We start from the raw sequence: 20,555 nt of genomic DNA, 5'->3' as shown, positions 1-20,555 counted from the left end.
AAAAATACTTCATAAGTGGTGTTATTAAGGAGCTGTTTCTAGTAGTAAAAAATTGGAATGTTTGTGGAACCCAACTATCTGGTAAAGGGGACCTTTATTTTAATGATGACAAGTCTGTCCTAGTGTGCAACCAGTCCTGAAGACATTAAAAAATATGCTTAAATTAAAATCTGAGAATATGAAATATTTATGGTATAGTAAATGATAAAGCTGGTCACAAAAACATAGATAATGCCCTGTGTGATTATGACTAGCAGGATCTATATCACAGCCCTATTGACTCATTGTGGTATCCTAAGCTATTTGTCTTGTTTTTTCTTTGTAGGAAATAAAGAAAAGAGAGATACATTTTGCATTACATTGTAATGATACTAATATAAAATCAATGGAAGCTATCTTCAAAGAGCCTCCCCTAGAAATAAAATAGTGGAAGGAGGGTGTAAATCTCCACAGCTTTCCGGATGTTCCTCAACTAATACAGATCACCTTTTTTAAAGAGGGCACACATGCTGAAATAAAGCAGCACCTGACTGGCTTGAGGGTTCTCTCACATTAGGAGCCAGACAAGACAAATTCAAAACAAAATGTGATGGTTCCCTAGTTTAACAAGTAGGGTTGTTAGCTGCTCCTTTTTATTTTTTTACTATTTTTTTAAAATTCAGGTATCATTGATATACACTCTTATGATGGTTTCACAAGAAAAACAATGTGGTTATTACATTCACCTTTATTATCGAGTCCCCCCCATACCCATTACAGACACTGTCCATCAGTGTAGTAAGATGCCACAGAGTCCCTATTTGTCTTCTCTGAGCTACACTGTCTTCCCCGTGACCCCACACACCATATGCACCAATCATGATACCCCTCAATCCCCTTTTCCCTCCTTCCCCACCCAGTCTCCCCCAACCCTTCCCTTTGGTAACCACTAGTCCCTTCTTGGAGTCTCTGAGTCTGCTGCCATTTTGTTCCTTCAGTTTTGCTTCATTGTTACACTCCACAAATGAGGGAAATCATTTGGTATTTGTCTTTGTATTTCACTGAGCATTATAACCTCTAGCTCCATCCATGTTGTTGCAAATGGTAGGATTTGTTTCTTTTTTATGGCTGAATGGTATTCCATTGTGTATATGTACCACCTCTTCTTTATCCATTAATCTACTGATGGACACTTAGGTTGCTTCCATTTCTAGGCTATTGTAAATGGTGCTGTGATAAACATAAGGGTGTATATGTCTTTTTGAATCTGAGAAGGTGTTTTCTTTGGGTAAATTCCTAGGAGTGGAGTTCCTGGGTCAAATGGTATTTCTAGTTTAAGTTTTTTGAGGAACCTCCAGACTGCTTTCCACAATGGTTGAACTAGTTTACATTCCCACCAGCAGTGTAGGAGGGTTCCCCTTTCTCCACATTCTCACCAGCATTTGTCTTTACTATGCTGCCTCCTAGTCTTTACTATGTTGGCCATCCTAACTGGTGTGAGGTGAATCTCGTTGTGGTTTTAATTTGCATTTCTCTGATGATTAGCGATGTGGAGCACCTTTCCATATGCCTGTTGGCCATCTGAATTTCTTCTTTGGAGAAGTGTCTGTTCATATCATCCACCCATTTTTTAAATAGGGTAATTTGCTTTTTGGGTGTTGAGGCATGTGAATTCTTTATATATTTTCGATGTTAACCCCCTGTTGGATATGTCATTTACAAATGTATTCTCCCATACTGTAGGATGCCTTTTTGTTCTGCTGATGGTGTCCTTTGCTGTACAGAAGCTTTTCTGCATGATGTAGTACCATTTGTTCATTTATGCTTTTGTTTCTCTTGCCCTAGGAGATGAGTTCAGGAAAAAGTTGCTCATGTTTATATTCAGGAGATTTTTGCCTATGTTTCCTTCTAAGAGTTTTATGGTTTCATGATTTACATTCAGGTCTTTGATCCATTTCAAGTTTACTTTTGTGTATGGGTTAGACAATAATCCAGTTTCATTCTCTTGCATGTAGCTGTCCAGTTTTGCCAACACCAGCTGTTGAAGAGGCTGTCATTTCCCCATTGTATATCCACGGCTCCTTTATTGTTTATTAGTTGACTATATATGCTTGGGTTTATATATCTGGGCTCTCTAGTCTGTTCCATTGGTCTATAGGTCTGTTCTGAGCCAGTACCAAATTGTCTTGATTACTGTGGCTTTGTAGTAGAATTTGAAGTCGGGGAGTGTAATTCCCCCTGCTTTATTCTTCCTTCTCAGGATTGCTTTGGCTATTCGAGGTATTTTGTGGTTCCATATGAATTTTAGAAGTATTTTCTCTAGTTCTTTGAAGAATGCTGTTGGTATTTTGATAGGAATTGCATTGAATCTGCAGATTGCTTTTGACAGGATGACCATTTTGATAATATTAATTTTTCCTATCCATGAGCACAGGATGTGTTTCTATTTATTGGTGTCTTTTTTAATTACTCTCATGAGTGTCTTGTAGTTTTCAGAGTATAGGTGTTTCACTTCCTTGGTTAGGTTTATTCCTAGGTATTTTATTATTTTTGATGCAATTGTGAATGGAATTGTTTTCCTGATTTCTCTTTGTTAGTTGCTCCTTTTTAACCCAGAGGATCAGGGAGTCCTCAGCCCATGAATGCCCCATCCCCATGACTGAGACACACTGGGTAGTCACCCGAGGTGATGTCCAGACTGTGTCATGTGGGCACCCCTCTCGCACGTCCATGGTGAGTGTACAAGAGGCCAGCCAAACCACAGCTGTGAAAGGAGGACCTGACTTCTGGCACCTTGCCATTTACCCTTGGGGCTCCTTCTCTTTCTGCGGCCACCCCACCTTCCCTATTCTTATTCCAAAGGACTTCCTCCTCCAGGCCCCTCACCCCTAACTAGTTTTTACTGTGTATTTATTCTGTATGGAGCTTCTCTTTGATACAAGATGGGGTGGTGACCAAGCATCTGGGCTCTAGTCAGATGTTAGAGTCTGGCTCTACTGCTTATTAGCCTGCATCCTCAAGCAAGTAATTAACAACTCTTAGATGCAGTTTCTCCACAGTGTCATTAGAAACACAGAATGTGAACTTGTAGGTTTTTCAGATATTTAATATCCTGTCCTGTTTTGCTTAGTTTCCAGTGGTAGGGTTTGGGGTTGAAGCTGAGGAAATTTTTCTTTTTACTTTCCAACTAAATATTTTGCAGAGAACATTATTAAAATCATTTAGAGGATATATATTTTCCCCTAAATAGTTATGTAAATCTAACACAGCTAACAGAAATCAAAGGAACAGATAACAACTATTCTTTTTTCTTTTTGCTTACACCCACTCCCCCATTTATCAAAGGGAAACTCTCATTACCTGAACATATTCCAAGGCTGTTTCTTTGTACTTTCTTCAATTTTAAAAGAAACACACTTAGAAAAAATTCCTTCATTTCTATATAGCTTTACATTTTACAATATACTTTCATATATTTTGCTGGATAGTGTTTTTTCCCCCTTAAATTCTGCTGTGAGCTTTTAGCAGCAGCTATATTGAAATGTAATTTACATACAACAAAGTTCACCCATTTTAAGTGTACATTATATTGGCTAATGAGTACAATTCCGCCGCCACCACCACATTGGCGATACAGACATTTCCATCACCCCAGCAAGTCCCCATGTGCCTCTTTGTAGGCGATTCCCTCTCTTACCTCCAGCCTCAAGTAACTACTGATCCTCTTTCTGTCACTATAGTTTTTTTGTGTTTTTTTCCCCAGAATTTCATATAGATGGACTAGTATGGTATATAGTCTTTTGTGTTTAGATTTTTCACCAGGTATGTTTTTGGGATTCATCAATGTTGTTGCATATATTGGTTGTTTGCTCTTTTCTGTTGCTCACTAGCATTTTGATGTGGGAACATTCTCATTTTAGGCTACTGGGAGTATGCTGTGGTCACTTATGAAGAACTCTTTTTGTGGATATGCTTTTATTCCTTTTAGACAAATACCCAAGAATGTGATTGCTGGGCCTCACAGCAAGTGTATGTTTAACTTATCAGTGACTATTTGTGGGAAGATGTTTTGACTCATCACAAAAACTCTGTGCCAGAGGAAGGCAGCTCTTCCTATTTTACAGAGAAGGAAACTAAGGCATGAGGAAAGTTTGTTGATTTACTCAAACTTTTCTACTATTAAACTTTGGACATGCTAAGACTAGGACATAGATCTTTAGTGCCCACTTGCCTTTTGCTTTATTTTATGTTTTTTTTCTCTTCAGGTCTTTTGCTTTAATATAAGAATGTAAGTTAATTGTTACACGAAATTTAAAAGGAACCAAAAATTGTTTGCTCAGAGGAGACTGTTGTTAATATTTTTTGCATCATGTCAGGCTTGTGCCTAGGTGTGTGTGTATTTCTTCTTACAAAGTGAGTTAAGACTGTGCATAATCTTTTGTGGCTTGATTGTGACAGCCAAACATGAAGATCATTTTCCTCACTTCTATCCAGGAGATTTTTTCACATTAATAAACAAACACCTACAACATCCTTTTAAATGGTTGCTGAATCTTTACATTGATGACTTTGTATGAATCTTCTTATTGATGGCACAAGACACTAGGGTTATATTTTATTTTGTGTTTTATTGGCAATAGTCTTATATATTTTTTAAAATTACCTATATGGAAGCCATGCTTTTGCATTTGGGGATGATCATTTGATTGGAAGATTTCCTTCTCTTCCGGGTGAGTTGGGTTTCTTTTGAGTTACCTTAGAGTTGTTGGCAAGAGGATTGGGCCTGTTGTACAGATGGAGAAATGGAACTCATCTAAGTGAAGAAATATGTCTGTTATGCAAGACACTCAGGTGGGGGGTTTGTACTCGCTCTCAAATATATTTTTTATTTGAATATGGGAAAAAAACCCTCCTACCTCACAAAAGAGGAACTTTGAGTAAAAACTTGCCAGTGAAGGATCTGAAGGAATGAGCTTGCTTTAACAGTGCAACTCCAGGGGTTTCGCTTCTCCCTCTTCCTCTTCTCTTGCCAAACTAGAAGACTGAAAATCCAGGGGCCCAGTTGAAAAGAGCTTCAGTATGAGAGTGTGGGTGGCGCTGAGGTCAGGGAAGGAGCCAGCTCAGAAACCAGCCGAAAGGACAGAGATAAAAATAATCCAGTTCCTCTCTAAAAGCGTCCGTGTCCAAATTGTGCACCAGTGTGAAGGAAATGGGTTCCCCTTGAGTTCCCACAAATCATGACTCTTCTCAAAGTCTCTTTGCCAGAAAAACAATAGCAGAGCAAGGTTAGCTGAGGAGACTCATTCACACTTCCAATTCTTTTTCTACTTCCTCTTCTTCATTTGCTAAAAAGAACATTTTCAGAGACTTGAGGCAGAAGGAAGTTCAGGTATCATTTCTTAAAGTCTCCTCATTTTATAGATGAGGAAGTAAGTGGGGAACATAATGTTTAGATTTCATTCTTTGGGGTATTTTTTTGCTCTAACGATTTAGTTCTTCAGTTCTTGGCTTATGTAATTCTTTGTGGAAAGGGTTGTTTCCCTAGTAACTCCTTGATTTACAATGACTGGACTGAGTTTTCTAGTAGAAAAGGATTTTCGTTCTTTAACACATGAGGTTTAAACCTTCAGGACTATTTCAGTTCAGGAATGAACTGTTCAACCTCCCTCATGTAATCCACTGCGTTGTCCTCCCTCTTGAATCTTTCTTGTTTCATTCCTTCCTGTTTTAGGGGAAGAAATAGCCTAGTTCCTGCAAAAGCAAGCTTCTCATATATGTTGTTCTTTCCCTCTTTAGTTACATAAAAAAGTTTTGAAAGGTAGTCCATGTTAATTGAATACAAAATAGAAAGTAACTAAGATATCAACAGCAATCTCTACCTTAGCAACAATTGTCTAGAAAACATAAAAATAAAGTGTAAATATTATACTAGCAATACTTACCTTATTTACCTATTTGATTTAACCCAATCAAGGATGCACAATACCTTCATAAAAAATTTTTAAAACTCTCTTAAGGAAGACAAGACAACCTCATATACCAAGTTCATGGCTAGAATGACTTAACATTTGTAAAGGTATCAATTCTTCTTTAATAAATCACAGCACTTAAGCCAATTCCAATAAAAATCTAACAGGATCTTTTCTTTCCAGTTTTATTGAGATACAATTGACATAAAACATTCTCTTAGTTTTAGGTGTACAACATGATGATTTGATATGGCATATATATTGCAAAATGATTACCACAATAAGTTTACTTAACATCACCTCACAAAGTCAGAGGTTTTTGTGTGTGTGTGAGAACTTGTAAGATCTACTCTCTTAGCAGTTTTCAAATGTAAAATACAGTACTTTTTTTTATTAAGGTATCATTGACATACACTCTTATGAAGGTTTCACATGAAAAACATTGTGGTTACTACATTCACCCATATTATTAAGTTCCCCCAATACCCCATTGGAGTCACTGCTCATCAGGACAGTACAGTATTGTTAACTAAGGTCACCTTGCTGTACATTACATCCCAGAACTTAATTATCTTATAACTTGGAGTTTGTACCTTCTGATCACCTTCACACATTTCACCCGCCTCATCCTCTTAACAGGATCTTTTTAAGTGCTCAACAACTGATTCTATAATTTTAGTGAACGTATAAAGCATAAAACATAAAAAAGAAAGACCAAAGGCAGTAGGAAGGCTTAGCATCATCCTTCTTAATCTTAAAGCCTGTTACAAACCCATCATAATAAATAATATGATACTGGCACAATAAAAACTAAAAAAACCCCAGTGCAACAGAATAAGCAACACAGAACACACACACACACACACATTCACATCCATATACATTTATCTACCTGTCTAATATTCTACACAGCAAAATAGAGATGGTAACACCTACCAATGAAGAAAGGGTGGATTTTTAGCAGAAAGTAGTGAGAAAACGAGCTTATTATATGGAAAAAGTAAAGCTGGATCCCTAACTTATGCCATATATAATGGTGAACTCCAGAAGGATTAAGGATCAATTGCAAAAGTAAAACTACAAAGTTAATATAAAAATATAGGCAAACACTATAGTACATTTGGAGTGGAAAAGGAACTCTTAAACAAGACCCCCAAAATGAAAGTTGTAAGGATAAACCTTGATAGAGTCTTTGGTAAATCATTATTAAGAATTTCAGTTCAGTGAAGTATTCAGTGGACAAAGTTGGTAGAAGGATGATGGAGCAGAAAAAATTACCTTTAGTGTTCAAGAGATGTCACTGCACACACACACACACACACACACACACACACACACACACACACAGAACTATTAAAAAAATGGGCAAAGATAAGAGAATTCATTCACTGAAGGAGAAACAGTTAACCAGTACATGAAGAGAAGACTAAGCTCATGCTAATCAAAGAAATCCGAAGAGCACAAAATAGTACAAAACATCCATGAATTTGGCAAAAATCATAGAGAGACAATATTGTATGGAAGGGCGTGGAGAAGGAGCTCTCATGACCACCTGGTAGGAGTAAAACCAGTCAGTTGTTCTGGAAAGAGATGTGGCCATATTTATGGAAATTAAATATTTGACTGGCCTATGACTTAACAATCCCTTTCCTGAATGCCTACCCCTAAGAAACTCTTTCTTTGGTCCATGTAGGAGTATGTATGAGGTTATTCATTCTAATATATTTTGTGTTAGTGGGGAGTCAGAGGTATACTAGATGTTCATCATTAAGAGAATGAATAAATATAATAGGGGATATGACCATATGATAGATTATGCAGCAAATAGAAGTTATAAATGTAACACAGGTAGAGCTTAATAATATAGGGTTGAGTAAAAATGGAAGCAGAATGAGACCTATAGCAAAATATTTTGTAAATTTAAAACATAAAATACAAAGCAATACTATGCATCTTTCAAGGATATTTACATATCTAATGACATTTACCCCATACATCAGTGAAAAATTGGAATAGATATGGAGCTATCAGGGAAAATAAGAGAAGGCTTAACAGACTTGTGTGCCTTAAACTGTATGGCAAACTAAACCCTGAACCTATGAAAAAATATACACATTTACTTGCGCAAAGAAAATTTCACTCAACAAACACTTATTGAGCTCCTGTTGGAGTGAAAAAAATACCCCCCTTATCTCACCACATACAAATAACCATTTTGACATTTTGTACACCTGTGCTCTTTTCTCCACTTCCTTTTTCTGTTTCTGAATCCTTGGCTAACAAACATTATACTTTCTGCTGAAGCACATTTTCCCTTTTGAATGATATCTTACCCAATATTACAAAACTTGCTGTTTCTTAATCCTAAAAATAACCCTTTCTTTTTTCCATCATCATCTGTCTTTCTATTTTTCATGTGAAGATATCTTCTAGTAGTTAACCAAACTTACTTTCACATTCTTTTGTCAATCTGGAATGATTCATTTCTTCCAACCTTCTCTTAGAGCTGTTTTCTCAAAGGTCACCAGTAGTTTCTTAATTGCAACCAAGTGGTCTTCTCTCTGTTTAAATGAATAAGCATGTATTGGGTATATACCTTGATATATAGTACGATGTCAGGATCTGTGGTAGATGCTGCAGCTACAAGAAGATTCTAGTACAGTTGCTGTGTTCTGGGAGATCACACTTTGGTTAGAAGATAGATATGGAAATGGACAATCTTAATATGATATTCTAATCACAGAGATGAACTATGCCCAGGTTGCTACTAGAGCTCAAGTGAGACCTTTGGATTCTGGAAGACTTTTTGTAGAAGATTCAATTTGAGTGTTAAAGGATGAACTATTTATATAAAATTGAGGGATTTTAGATAAATGGCTCTCAAACCTAGATGCACATTTGCACTTAAAAAATTGCTAATGCCTTGGCCCCCAACCAAGACAGTGAAATCATGTTTGGGTAGAACATAAACATGTGTTTGAGAAATTCCTCTTGTGATTTTAAGGTGCATCCAGATCTGAGAGCCATAGACCTAGGCTGATAGACTGATAGAAGAGCAAATACAGTGCCATAGGGTCTTAAATGATAGGCCACGTGGCTAGGAAATGTGTCAGAGCCTCTAATTTTCAACTGTCTCACTTCAAAGAATGTTCTTAACCACTCCTCATGTTTCCACATGACAGGTGGTGTTAAGAAACGTTACAATATGCTGCAGTTAAACAAAAATTATTTAGTAGTTAGCACAGTAAAATTTTTGGAGTAGGAGTAGATTAAAGATGGCGGCGTAAGAGGAGAGACAGAGGCTTCCTCCTAAAACTGGATACAATTAGAAAATTTAATTGGCGCAACTAATCCTGAGAGAACAACAGGAAAGAGGACGGTGTCAGACTTCACACACCTGGAGAAAAGAGCAGACCTCAGTGAATGGCATAACGTACCAGAGCTGTGGCTCTGTGGAATCTGAGCCCTTCCCCCACCCCAGCTCACCGGTAGGAGGAAGAGAAATGGAGCAGGGAGGGAGTGGAAGGCTTGGGACTGCTGAATACCTAGCTCCGGAGATCTGCTCTGGGAGCACAAACCTACATTTCATGGTGCTTTTGTGAGACTTGCATGACTACTGGGTTGGAAAGTTAATACAGGCAGAGTACCTGGGGAGACTGGGATTCCGGCTGCTTGTGGAAAGCAGGGATCCATATCTGGCTGCTCTGGGACAAAAACATACCTCCCTGACTGGCCCACTGGCTCAGGCAGTGGAGACAGGTACAGCAGCTGGGAGGCGGGGAACAGCCCCCCCCCGCCAGGCACCAGTATTGCTCCCCTGCGACCCCTGACATTGCTTCAGGGGTTGAGCAGCTCCAGAATAGAGCTTCTGGACACTAGAAGTCACCATATACAAACATGAAACGCCAAAGGAACCTTGTCCAGAGTAAAATTATTAATACAACTCCTGAGAAAGATTTAAATGATATGGACCTCGTGACTCTTCCTGAAAGGGAGTTCAAAATAAAAATCATCAACATTATAATGGAGGAATGGAAAGACATCCAAGAACTCAGGAATGAATTCAGGTTGGCTATCCAATCGTTGAAGAGCACGATGGAGGGTATTAAAAAAAGGTTGGATATGGTGGAGGAGACAATAAATGAAATATAAACTAGAGAAGAGGAATACAAAAAAAGCTGAAGCACAGAGAGAACAAAGGATCTCTAAAAATGAAAGAATATTGAGAGAACTGTGTGACCAATCCAAGTGGAACAATATTCACATTATAGTGATACCAGAAGAAGAAGAGAGAGAGAAAGGGATAGAAAGTGTCTTTGAGGAGGTAGTTGCTGAAAACTTCCCCAATCTGGGGAAGGACATAGTCTCTCAGGCCATGGAGATCCACAGATCTCCCAACACAAGGGACCCAAGGAAGACAACACCAAGACACATAGTAATTAAAATGGGAAAGATCGAGGATAAGGACAGAATGTTAAAAGCAGCCAGAGGCAGAAATAAGATCACAGATAAAGGAAAACCCATCAGGCTAACATCAGACTTCTCAGCAGAAACCTTACAGGCCAGAAGGGGGTGGCATGATGTATTTAATGCCATAAAGCAGAAGGGCCTGAACCAAGATTACTTTATCTGTCAAGATTATCATTTAAATTTGAAGGAGGGATTAAACAATTTCTAGATAAGCAAAAGCTGAGAGAGTTTACCTCGCACAAACCATCTCTGCAGTCTATTTTGGAGGGACTGCTATAGGTGGAAGTGTTCCTAGGGTTGGATAGCTGTAACCAGAGGTAGTAAAACCACAGTAGGGAGGGTGGAGCAGCTGATTGTGAGGCAAATGCAAAATTAAACTGACTATCCCTAAAGTCAATCAAGGGATAGACAAAAAGTATAGAATTTGATACCTAATATATAAAGAATGAAGGAGGAAGAAAAAGGAGGAGAAATAGAAAAGAACCTTTAGATTGTGTTTGTAACAGCATACTAAGTGAGTTAAGTTAGACTCTTAGATAGTAAGGAAAGTAATCTGGAACCTTTGGTAACCACGAATCTAAAGCCTGAAATGGCAATAAGTACATACCTATCGATAATCACCCTAAATGTAAATGGACTGAATGCACCAATCAAAAGACATAGAGTCACTGAATGGATAAAAAAACAAGACCCATCTAGTGCTGCTTACAAGAGACTCACCTTAAACCCAAAGATATGCACAGACTAAAAGTCAAGGAATGGAAAAAGATATTTCATGCAAATAATAGGGAAAAAAAAGCAGGTGTTGCAGTACTAGTATCAGACAAAATAGACTTCAAAACAAAGAAAGTAACAAGAGATAAAGAAGGGCATTACAAATGATAAAGGGCTCAATCCAACAAGAGGATATAACCATTATAAATATATATGCACCCAACACAGGAGCACCAGCATATGTGAAACAAATACTAACAGAACTAAAGGAGGAAATAGAATGCAATGCATTCATTTTAGGAGACTTCAACATACCATTCACTCCAAAGGACAGATCCACCAGACAGAAAATTAGTAAGGACACAGAGGCACTGAACAACACACTAGAACAGATGGACCTAATAGACATCTATAGAACCCTACACCCAAAAGCAACAGGATACACATTCTTCTCAAGTGCACATGGAACATTCTCCAGAATAGACTACATACTAGGCCACAAAAAGAGCTTCAGTAAATTCAAAAAGATTGAAATTCTACCAACCAACTTTTCAGACCACAAAGGTATAAAACTAGAAATAAATTGTATAAAGAAAGCAAAAAGGCTCACAAACACATGGAGGCTTAACAACACTCTTCTAAATAGTCAATGGATCAACGATCAAATTAAAATGGAAATCCAGCAATATATGGAAATAAATGACAACAATAACACAAAGCCCCAACTTCTGTGGGACGCAGCAAAAAGCAGTCTTATGAGGAAAGTATATAGCAATACAGGCATATTTAAAGAAGGAAGAACAAACCCAAATGCACAGTCTAATGTCACAATTATCAAAATTGGAAAAAGAAGAACAAATGAGGCCTAAAGTCAGCAGAAAGAGGGACATAATAAAGATCAGTGAAGAAATAAACAAAATTGAGAAGAATAAAACAATAGAAAAATCAATGAAACCAAGAGCTGGTTCTTTGAGAAAAAAAAAACAAAATAGATAAGCCTCTAGCCAGACTTATTAAGAGAAAAAGAGAATCAACACACATCAACAGAATCAGAAACGAGAAAGGAAACATCACAATGGACCCAACAGAAATACAAAGAATTATTAGAGACTACTATGAAAACCTATATGCTGAGAAGTTGGAAAACCTAGAAGAAATGGACACTTTCCTAGAAAAATACAACCTTCCAAGACTGACCAAGGAAGAAACATAAAATCTAAACAAACCAATTACCAGCAAAGAAATTGAAGCAGTAATCAAAAAACTACCCAAGAAAAAAACCCATGGACCATATGGATTTACCTTGGAATTTTATCAGACATACAGAGAAGATATAATACCCATTCTCCTTAATGTTTCCAAAAAATAGAAGAAGATGGAACACTCTCAAACTCATTCTATGAAGCCAACATCACCCTAATACCAAAACCAGGCAAAGACCCCACCAAAAAAGAAAATTACAGACCAATATCCCTGATGAATGTAGATGCAAAAATATTCAACAAAATATTAGCAAACCAAATTCAAAAATATATCAAAAGGATCATACACCATGACCAAGTGGGATTCATCCCAGGGATGCAAGGATGGTACAACATTCGAAAATCCATCAACATCATCCACCACATAAACAAAAATAAAGACAAAAAACCACATGATCATGTCCATAGATGCTGAAAAAGCATTCGACAAAATTCAACAACCATTCATGATAAAAACTCTCAGCAAAATGGGTATAGAGGGCAAGTACGTCAACATAATAAAGGCCATATATGATAAACCCACAGCCAACATCATACTGAACAGCGAGAAGCTGAAAGCTTTTCCTCTGAGATCGGGAACAAGACAGGGAAGCCCACTCTCCCCACTGTTACTCAACATAGTACTGGAGGTCCTAGCCACGGCATTTAGACAAAAGAAAGAAATACAAGGAATCCAGATTGGTAAAGAAGAAGTTAAACTGTCACTATTTGCAGATGACATGATATTATACATAAAAAACCCTAAAGACTCCACTCCAAAACTACTAGAACTGATATCGGAATTCAGCAAAGTTGCAGGATACAAAACTAACACACAGAAAACTGTGGCTTTCCTATACACTAACAATGAACCAATAGAAAGAGAAATCAGGAATAATTCCATTTATAATTGCATCAAAAAGAATAAAATACCTAAGAATAAACCTAACCAAAGAGGTGAAAGACCTATACCCTGAAAACTATAAGACACTCTTAAGAGTAATTAAACAGTACACTAACAAATGGAAACTCATCCCATGCTCTTGGCTAGAAAGAATTAATATTGTCCAAATGGTCTTCCTGCCTAAAGCAATATACAGATTTGATGCAATCCCTATCAAATTACCAACAACATTCTTCAATGAACTGGAACAAATAGTTCTAAAATTCATATGGAACCACCAAAGACCCCAAATAGCCAAAGCAATCCTGAGAAAGAAGAATAAAGTGTGGGGGGATCTCACTCCCCAACTTCAAGCTCTACTACAAAGCCACAGTAATCAAGACAATTTGGTACTGGTGCAAGAACAGAGCCACAGACCAGTGGACCAGATTAGAGACTCCAGACATTAACCCAAACATATATGGTCAATTAATATTCGATAAAGGAGCCATGGACATACAATGGGGAAATGACAGTCTCTTCAACAGATGGTGCTGGCAAAACTGGACAGCTACATGTAGGAGAATGAAACTGGATCACTGTCTAACCCCATACAAAAAAGTAAATTCAAAATGGATCAAAGACCTGAATGTAAGCCAGGAAACCATAAAACTCTTAGGAAAAAACATAGGCAAAAATCTCTTGGACATAAACATGAGTGACTTCTTCATGAACATATCTCCCCGGGCAAGGAAAACAAAAGCAACAATGAACAAGTGGGACTATATCAAGCTGAAAAGCTTCTGTACAGCAAAGGACACCATCAATAGAACAAAAAGGTACCCTACAGAATATATTCGTAAATGACAGATCCGATAAAGGCTTGACATCCAAAATATATAAAGAGCTCATGCACTTCCACAAACAAAAAGCAAATAATCCAATTAAAAAATGAGCAGAGGAGCCGAACAGACCATTCTCCAAAGAAGAAATTCAGATGGCCAATAGACATATGAAAAGATGCTCCACATCGCTAGTCATCAGAGAAATGCAAATTAAAACCACAATGAGATATCACCTTACACCAGTAAGGATGGCTACCATCCAAAAGACAAACAACAACAAATGTTGGTGAGGTTGTGGAGAAAGGGGAACCCTCCTACACTGCTGGTAGGAATGTAAATTAGTTCAACCATATTGGAAAGCAGTATGGAGCTTCCTCAAAATGCTCAAAATATGCTTACCATTTGACTGAGGAATTCCACTTCTAGGAATTTACCCTAAGAATGCAGCACTCCAGTTTGAAAAAGACAGATTCACCCCTATGTTTATCACAGCACTATTTACAGTAGCCAAGAAATGGAAGCAACCTAAGTGTCCATCAGTAGATGAATGGATATAGAAGATGTGGTACATATACACAATGGAATATTATTCAGCCATAAGAAGAAAACAAATCCTACAATTTGCAACAACATGGATGGAGCTAAAGGGTATTATGCTCAGTGATATAAGCCAAGCGGAGAAAGACAAACACCAAATGATTTCACTCATCTGTGGAGTATAAGAACAAAGGAAAAACTGAAGGAACAAAACAGCAGCAGAATCACAGAACCCAAGAATGGACTAACAGTTACCAAAGGGAAAGAGACTGGGGAGAATGGGAGAGATGAGGGCAGGGAAGAAGAAAGGGGGTATTATGATTAGCGTGCATAATGTGGAGGGTGGGGGAAAGGGGAGGGCTGTGCAACACAGAGAAGACATCTTAAGATTCTACAACATCTTACTATGCTGATGGACAGTGACTGTAATGGGGTTTGGTGGGGAGACTTGGGGTAGGGGAGAGCCTAGTAAACATAATGTTCTTTATGTAATTGTAGATTAATGATAACAACATTTTTAAAAAAGCAGTAAAGTAAAAAAAACTTGTTTTGTTCTGTTTTTGTTTCTACTGAGGGTTCTTGTGGGAAGGCCTCCTGCTTGATGTCATTGTCATTCAGAGGCTCAGGTTCATGGAGCTTTCACTATTTGAAGCCAACTGCTCTGTCAGGGGAAGGGGAAATAGTAAATTATACACTGATTCTTACAGGTTTCTACTTGCAAATACCCCACATGCACCGGCCAAATCAAATCCTGCAGCCATATCTAACATCATGGGGCATGCTACTCTACCACATGCCTGGAAAATAACTGCAATATCTGTAAAAATAACTATCCCTACGCTATATGAAATAAAATTGAACTCATTTGCCAAAGGCAGTTATATTCGTCTGAGGTTCCACAATGTAATGTGACCTTGAAGTAATGACTTTTATTGTATTTGGGCCAGCTAAGATATCCTCAGGGGAGCTGAAGGGAGCTGAATGCTATACTTTTTCATTCTTTCATCTAATTCTCCCACTTTCAGTTTCTTACTCCAAGGTCCGACCTAACCAGGAAAACAAAATTTGGGTTTCCAAGATTTCAACACTTTTGGTATTATTCAGAAGGTAATTCTCTTTCATCTTCAAAGAGTCCAATCCATGTCACAATGACTTCTTGAGCTAGTCAGAACATGTACCCACCCAGGCACCATTTCTCCTTTTCTGTTTGTGGAGGACCTTTTATGAGGATGATTTCTAAGGTCACTTGACTCATGCCAACTTCCTCCTATCTTTGTATCCATTGCTCAGAAATCAAAACAGTATTTTCCTAATTCTTTATGATTTTGAGAACTTAACTGTAAGTAGTCTCATTTAATCACCAATCAATCAACTTCCTGGTAAAAGAATTATTTAATTCTATTTTACAGATGAAGAAATTGAAGTTCAGAGAGCTGAGACAAGTTCTCACAGAGATTTCGGAAATATTTGCATCTTCTTTCAGCCACCCTAGTCTTCATTCTACTTTTTATCAACTTCTCCCTTTAGGGAGTCAAAATATTCATTAATTCATTCATTCAACAAGAACTTGTTAATTATTGGAAGCCTGGCATTGAGCCAGCTGCAGGGGATATATATATATATATACATATATATACACACACACACACATTATATATATATATATATATATATATATATATATATATATATATATATATATATATATATATATATATATATATATATATATATATATATACATGGCCCTTTGTCCTGGAGCAGTGCTCTGTTAGAGAAGATGCTGTCCATTGCTCAACCAATAGCCTTTCCTTCTCTCAATAAAACCCTATTTTTTTTTTTCCAAGAAAGCAGCATCTTCCATCCCTTTATCTCAGTGACCCAGGGTCTCTACCCCAAGGGCAGAGGATGGTCCTGATTGCTCTAAACTAGTCATAAACATCTCATAGGATGGATTTGAGAGTTGGCTGATGGCCTCTTTCTGGAGTTATAAGTGGAAGTCTACTTAGAAGGGCTTCCCTTCCCAGATAAAAACCAAGGAATAGTGATAGAAAATCCCTTATGACTGTCCTTTCCTTGCAAACATAATTTTGATGCCCAGAAGCACATCAGCCTCCTGTGACCATGTGACAAACCAACATGGCAGAACAGAAAGAGAGGAGCCCGGGTCCTTGAGGACAATTTTGAATCCCTGGGTTGTTCTGCATTCAGAATTCTTGTTATAAGAGGAAAAACAACCCTTAATATATCTAGGCTTCTGCAAACTGGATTTTCTATTACTTACAGTTGAATGGATTCCTAAGTGATTCAACTGACTATTTTGGTGACAGACTCATAAACAAATTCTTATTTGTGTTAGAGTTTTTAGTCACTGTCCATGCCACCTCTGAGGGACTGTAGCCCATCCACAGCTCCCATTTCCCAGATTGCTAATGGAATTGTTGAGTTCTTCACAGTGGGATCTTTCTCCCCGTGGGCATGGCTGTTCCCAGAGAAGCCAGCCACAAGCTGCCTATGATCTATAACCCAGGGCCTGTCCTAGAAAATGGAAACTGGAGGGACTGCAGGCATCTTTCGGGAACTGGGATTTAGAATTGAGAGAATGAGTCTGTGAGCTCAGAGAACCGAGTTGAGGGTCACAGAGAGGTTTTGGGGCTGGGGTGTATGATACAGGCGATGAGCAAGCTGAAATCATGAGGAAGCTGGTGAGGGGGAGAGGCTCAGACAGAGACAGAAAGAGACACCCAAGAGCAGAGTGGCACGAGTCATGCCTCGGAGGTTCCTGATGGGGCACCAGTCCCAGGTCCTGTGTGTCCTTGTCATAGGCCATCTCACGGCGACGAGGGAACCTCTGTCCTTCAAAAAGCTCTAGCCAATGTGCTAGACAACAGGAGCTGTATTTAAAATTTTTGACATCTTCCAATCGTTCTTTCCTTGGAAATGGAATTCTTCAGTTAATCTAAAGTGCCTTGCTGTTAGCATCACTGAACTTTCACCTGCTCTTCATTCTGCCTGAAATTCTTTCCTCCCTACCCCATGTGTAGTGTAAAAGGTGATACTTCCTTTTCAGGTTTCTTGCTGGAAATATATGTGAGCCAGCTTTTCCAAGTGAGCCAGTCTACTTTCCTTTCCTCATTTCAGTCCCCTCACAAAAATGGATTAAAATGATAGTTTCATGCCGTACTGGATTTACATAGATTGAGAAAGGGTGCTTTCCACAAAAAAGGGATATGGAGCAGGCAATGACAAGGTATGTCCACTACATGTTGTTCTGTAATTTGTGCTCCTCTAACATTATCTGAATAATTACTTTGATAAATAACATTTGCTGGGTGTTCACTATTTGCCTGGTACTCTGCTAAAGGCTTTCCGTGCGCCATCTCGTTTAGTGTTCATAACAATCCAAGATGTAGGTACTATTATCTCCATTTTATAGAGGAGTAATTGAGCACAGAGAGGCTAAGTAAAGCACTCATAGCCACACAGCTGGTATGCAGTCAAGATGGAACCCAGGCAGTCTGATTTCCCATCCCACAGAAAATAAGGAAGCTGATGCCAGGGCCACAGAGTGAGGGGAAGCTTGCTGAAAGCAGGAGAGCTACCCTTCTACCCCCACTAAAATAACTCAGAAAATAGCCGCCTTCCTAGGTTTAAGTCATTTCCTGACCTCAAGAGAACACTTAGTCCTAGACTGCCCAAGCAGGAGGAGATTGAGTGGCCTTACAATTAGTTAGCTCTGGACACATTTTAATGAAAATTCTCCCAACTGTGGAATTCCTTCTTTTATAGGTTTTATTCTCAGGCTCAATAATCATCCACCGAAGATGAGTTCCCTTTTGTCCTTGGACAGGGCCCATATCTCTTCAGGTAGCTTTTCAGGCCCTTTATGATCTGACCTCGGCCCAGGTTCCAGCCCTATCACTTTGCATTTGTGCTTCTTCCCCCTGATTTAAGGACCAGTTGTAGAGCTGTGCATATGCACACATCCCAGTCAATTCTTGCCTCACCACATGGTCTCACTGTTGGTCTGCATGTAGCTCTATTTCAGTCTATTTGTTTTCATTTATTCATTTTTTTTGGTGAGAACATTTAAGTACTACATTTACTTTTAAATACTGTAATAAGTGCTTGTAAAGCTGAAATTCTTCAGTTATTCTAAAGTGCCTTGCTGTTATCATCACTGAACTTTTACCTGCTCTTCACTCTGCCTGAAATTCTTTCCACCCTACCCCAACCCTCTCCAGCGTCCTTTAGGTCTATGCTTAAGTAGAGTCCTTGACTCCTTCCATCTTCAAGACTGGGCTAGGAATCTTTTCCCAACATTTCCATAGTGTTCCATCTTTCTTTCCCAGTCACATCTTATCACGTGCTGTATTGTTGGTTAACTTGCTTGTCTCCCACTAGGAGGCACTAGTCTGTAAGCTTATTGAGGACAAGAATGGCTCCTTTAATATTGCAAGTCTCAGTGCTTAGCACAGTGCCTGGCACATAGATGAAGTTAACATATAGTTCAGGGGTTGTTGAAATTTTCCTGTTATGGCCAGACAGTAAATATTTTGGCTTTGAGAACCACAGAGTATCTGTTGCATTCACTCAGTTCTGCCCTGTAATGTGAAAGCAGCCATAAGCAATATGTAAACACATGGGCATGGCTGTATTGCAAGGAAACTTTATTTACAAAAATGGGTGGTGGGCTGGATTTGAGCCAATGCCTATAGTTAACTGACCCCTGCTATAATTGATAAACAAATGAATGAATAAGTATGAATGAGTGGGATTACATTTAACCCCATTTACATTTCTGGTTACCAGAAAGAGCTCTTTATCAAAAAACCTGGGTTCTGTTTTCTTCCTAATACTGAATTTTTATATTCTCTGGCCTTCAGGGGCCTTATCTTTAAAATGTGCCTGATAATGCCTCCTCTGCTTAAAGATTTGAAACTGTCAGGTCATTGAGGGTAGGATATATGCTTTGTTTGTCTTTATTCCCAGAGCCAAGCAGAATTCCCACATGCTGAGAGTATAATAGGTAACAAAAACTTGCTGAATGAATGAAATGTCATAGTAAAGCAGGCGTTTTGTAAAACTGGTAGTCAGACTAGATAATAGGATAAACTTTTAATATTGGAAAAGTTTTAGTCACCCAGCTTAATTATCACTATACAGAGGTCCTTCTAGGATTAAGAAGTTGGGTCTTTTGATTCTAAATGACTGGAAACCCAAAGCGAATTGGCTTAAGCCCCAAAGAGAATTGATATGCCTGTTTCGGAAGCTCAAACCATGTCAAAGACCTAGGCTTCTCTATTTCTCCACTTGCCTTCAGCCTGAATGGTTCTCTCAGTAGGCAGTCTTCACCCACTGTGTCCCGCCCACACTTCAGGAGTGTGAATTATGCTTTATCTCTTTGATGAGGGGGTATCTACATAAATTATTTGGAATCCTTCTGGACAGATAATCTCTCTCTGCTCTCCCACATACTGATTGACTCAATCCTTTATTTATATCACTACAGATATTTATTTTACAGTTTGGGTTATAATCCAGTACTACTTTATTTCGTTGCTCAGACAAAAACAACTACTTTATTTTGTTGTTACAGCTTTGGTCACTGGGAGCTCTTTCAATTGTCTCCTGTGTTTCTTTAACAATCCCATCACTGTGGGCTTTGTTTTGTTTGTTTGAGCACTTCTGTACTTTCTAACACAACAAGATGCTCTAGACTCATTTAAAATAATTCCTGCTCCAGTATTAGAATCAACCATTTCTCCAAGGAGGCCAGGTTCTTTCTGTTGGGGAGTGGTATTTAGAAACAAAAATTTGGGTGATACATGTGTTCAATATATACATTTAAAAAGTAAAATTATTCTAGAAGGCTTATCACTAAAAATGTGGCCAACTCCTTTCCCATTCCTCCTCA

General features: G+C 38.4%; 1 long non-coding RNA gene across 1 annotated transcript in view; it reads right to left on the bottom strand.

Annotated features, from left to right (window-relative positions):
- LOC140848368 (uncharacterized) overlaps nucleotides 1-20,555 on the bottom strand; it is a 57,147-nt gene that overhangs the window by 24,875 nt on the left and 11,717 nt on the right. Inside the window, exon 2 of the long non-coding RNA XR_012129134.1 lies at nucleotides 8,399-8,509. This is a non-coding gene — a long non-coding RNA (uncharacterized lncRNA). The remainder of the gene's footprint in view (nucleotides 1-8,398; nucleotides 8,510-20,555) is intronic.

The sequence above is a fragment of the Manis javanica genome, chromosome 1 (genome assembly GCF_040802235.1).
Source record: "Manis javanica isolate MJ-LG chromosome 1, MJ_LKY, whole genome shotgun sequence".
NCBI lineage: Eukaryota > Metazoa > Chordata > Mammalia > Pholidota > Manidae > Manis > Manis javanica.
Note: the sequence above shows the minus strand (reverse complement) of the source record. Positions and strands in the feature narration are given on the sequence as shown.